The 3855-nt window shown below is 41.6% G+C and overlaps 1 long non-coding RNA gene across 2 annotated transcripts; it reads left to right on the forward strand.

The window, feature by feature from the left end:
- Positions 1-264: 264 nt before the first annotated feature.
- Positions 265-3073, forward strand: LOC125521292. 2 transcript variants are annotated; one of them, XR_007289147.1, is made up of 5 exons: positions 265-1086; positions 1280-1344; positions 1425-1564; positions 2053-2189; positions 2855-3073. It is a non-coding gene; the product is annotated as an uncharacterized LOC125521292 (long non-coding RNA). The 2 variants fall into 2 exon arrangements; XR_007289146.1 differs by lacking the exon at positions 2855-3073 and having other exon boundaries at positions 266-1086; positions 2053-2332.
- The last annotated feature ends 782 nt before the right edge of the window (positions 3074-3855 follow it).

Below are 3855 nucleotides of genomic sequence, written 5' to 3' on the forward strand. Positions count from 1 at the left end.
AAATCCCACTTCTGATCTTCTCTGAAACAAAAGGACGGACTGTTGGAGAAGCCCAAAGGCAGCACTGCCAGACCTAGGAGAAGGCGTTGCGGCTGGGCCGTCCAACATGGAGTGGGGCAACATTCTTGTAGCTACCACCTCATCTATTATGGAGCCTGCATGATTTTAATTGGATATTGGAGGGAAGATGGGTGTTTTCATCTGTGGCGTAGAATATACCTGTCGTTCATCTTCAGGGCACAGCGTGGCTGGTTCTGGTGCTAGCGAGTTGACGCTCGAATGTCGTCCAGTTATTAGATATCGAGGAGTTAGGGCCGGGGATCGCTGGCGGCGGCACGTTCTCGCCTGTCTCGCTCAAGGACTGCAGAGATGGAGAGTCTATGTTGGGCTGCTCCTCCTTGTATGATAGGTGGTGCGGTGGTGGTCGCACAGCTGAGATATCCATGGAGGAAGGGGCAAGATCTCCATTGGGTGGACGCTTGAGCATGTATTGGAGGGAGATGGGACTCCACCGTTCATCCATTCTACAACAGATGGATATTTATTTATGAGTATGACCCATGTACAGCTCAGTTACAAAAGATGAAGATGAAGGGATGCGTATGGAGGAGAAAGTAAATCACAGTATCACATTCACGGCAGGAAAACAGAATGCAGGACCGTGAAAGCTTATGTGGCAATGATGCTGATGCAGGACCATGAAAGCTGATGTGGCATGATGGCGATGTGGATAGTGTGCATGTTGAGATAATTGTTAGTAGTGGGGATCAACTTCTTAAGAATGTAGGATGATGGAATCGGGAAACTACTTGTGCATTAAATGAAGTGCTAATCATTTTTAGTTAGATGGCTTATTGTGTTCTTTGTCTACCTATTGTTGATTATACTTACAGGGCCTAGATCAATATAAAGCTGTGGGATGCATTGCAGAAGGATTTGAATGCTAGAAATAAGAGGGTGAGATGGATAGATAGAAAACCTTATGCTTACTGGAAAGGGAATCCAGAGATCGCAACTATAAGGCAAGAGCTTCTCAAGTGTAAAGATTCTAGTAAACAAGAATGAAATACACTGATCTACAAACAGGTACTTATACTTGAAGGGAGTGTTAACATTCCATTTATTTTCACAAGTAGAAATCCTATTATATCTTGTCAAATCTTGTTGCTTTTAGAATTCTTCTAATCCGTCCGATCTGTAACATAGCCTTTTCCCAAAGAAAATAATTTTGATGATGCCTATGGCTGATTATAGTGTTTACTTTTGCCTTCTCATTTAGGATTGGATCAAAGAGAGCAAGGCAGGATACAAGAAATCATATTTGGGCAGTCTATGCACCCATAGGTTTGTTTTCTTCCATTAAAAGCTAGGTAGGGACTTGTTTGTTCTGTCGTTGGTACTGAAATTGTTGTGTTGGGTGATAGGTACAAGATCTACATTGAAGGATCAGCATGGCCAGTTAGTGAGAAGTATATATCATAGCTTGTGATTAAACCAAAATACTACGATTTCTTTTCAAGGGTGTTGATGCCCACTCAGCATTATTGGCCAGTTTGAGATGACAGTAAGTGTAGCTCATCCCATCCACCCAACAGATTGCAATCTATTCAATACTTTTGATCTACATGCTAATATGGCGATAGCCTTTTAAGTGACTTCTATGTCGTGTTTGCTGGCTTCTCCACTCATGCAATAGCCCAGAGGATCACTGACTATGTGTCACTGCAATGTGTAATATATATTATTTTAGCCTTTTTCCTATATGTACATTTCAAGAAAATGCACACATGTTCTTGCTGCATTTGACAATAACTTTTAGGTGAAAAATGACTTTCTTTTGTTCCATTGTGTTCTCTGTATTTCCTTCTACCTTTCCTATATGTACATTTGCTGCATAAATGTTGTGACTATATGTGTGGGACTGACATGTAAGTTTTCCCCTTTATAGGAAGCTTAAGAATTAAGTTATCTGATGGTGAGTTATTTGTGGTTTCACGGTAATAGCATGTTCAGTTCATCACTGAGATATCTCCTCTAGTTACCTTTTTTCAGTGTGCTATGTGCATCTAGCTGGTGGCCACCAGCTAAAATGGTGAGAGCAGCCATGAAGGACTTGCCAGTCGAACTAAAGTGAGAGCGGGCATGAAGAAAGCTCGATTTGTGGTTGAAGGCTGCAAAAAATTATTCCAGTGAGCAGTCTAGCCAATTAATTACAATTAGTCCTTTAAGTTAGATTTAGTATTAGCTGAATTACTTGCTTCTATTGACAGTGAAATAGGTTACCATAATTTTATAAAAATTGAAGGTCAAAAGAAAGTAAATTATTGTATCACTATTTATTGTTGCCTTTATTACTACTCTTCTATGTACCCAGAGAGTTTGAATCCCAGACATTGCAATAGAACTATTGGGTGATTATACAAAAGAAGACATGACTTCATGTCTGACAGCACTGTTGTGATGGTGTAGTGTTAGTAACTCATGCAAGGAAGACCTTTTATAGTGTATATTTGCCCTTGTTTTAGCAGGCACTCTCTGGTTTTCATTATTTTTCTTTATGAAAATAAAAATATGCGAGTACCTTCTGTATATAATATCACCGTTCACTCATACTACTAATACTGGAGGCACATGTACGTTCTCAATCAAAGAGTTTTTGGTGCTTTCCCATTTTTGTGCGTATGATATTGTAGCACTAGCATGTTTCATTTGGATCAGTGAGATACACATTCTCTCTTTCCTTCTTTAATATGTAATTCGAGTGTGTTACTTTGCCTTTTCTATTGCCAATACAAAAGTATTAGAACTTAATTTATTTGCCTTCCATAAGATGGCATTGTTTTTTTGAGTGCAGGGATTCAAATATGATTAGTACTGTGTTTTCATGGTCATTCAAGTTGGGTGTTGAGTGGATACTATGGTAAGCTTAATTAAATAACTATGAGTACTATGTAAATTGTAGTTCAACAAATACGTATTCACTACTATGTAAATTGTAGTTCAACGGATAATCCATCTGTAAATGCGTCAAAACTTCCCTTCGAAATTCGTATCCTCAAGTTTCAAAGCATTTGATTTGTGAAGCATAGGTCGATTGCCATATGACTGAGAGAAACATGGTCCATTTTTGTACAAAGCTATATGCATAGTAGTCACATAGAGACGATAACAAATACGGCAGCATGATTAGTGCGCATAGTCCCACCTCAAGAGACGCGCCCGGGGCGCATCTCAACCACTAGTATCACTCATGGCGCAATGGTCGTGGCTTGCTAGGACGGATCCGGGCAGGCCGTGGAGAGAATTTAACCTGCAGGTCGCCCAGGACTCCTTGGCCATCTACGAGGCGACCACGAGAAGCACTCTTGGTGATGGCGCATCCACCTTATTTCTAGACCAACCGGGTGGATGGAGGAAGGATGCATGATGCCGATTGCCTGGTTCGGGAACGGGTGCTTCTCAGCCCGATCGGCCTACTGGGCCTTCTTCGCTGGGAGACTAAATTGCAGAAAATCATCAGTTTGAAGGTTAGGTTTGCGAAAAACACTATAATATTTTTTTTTACAAAAAACACCATGTCTTCAGTAATGTTTTGCAAAAAACACTGATCGGCGGATATGGCTCGTTTAAGTGCATTTATGACAGATGGGGTCCGTTTTCTACCTACGTGGCATACCTGTTTAGGTTTAATGCGAAAAAGCCCCCTAAATTTTTATCCCTGCTTCCCAGGCCCATCCCGACCCCGACCACGACCACACACCCGTCCCACGGCCGCCCCCATCCCGATCCTGGCAGAGGCCCCCGTCGTTGTTCCTGCACCGAGGGTGAGGCACATGACGCCGCCCATGGTATGTC

The sequence above is a fragment of the Triticum urartu genome, chromosome 7 (assembly GCF_003073215.2).
Source record: "Triticum urartu cultivar G1812 chromosome 7, Tu2.1, whole genome shotgun sequence".
NCBI classification, from domain to species: domain Eukaryota; kingdom Viridiplantae; phylum Streptophyta; class Magnoliopsida; order Poales; family Poaceae; genus Triticum; species Triticum urartu.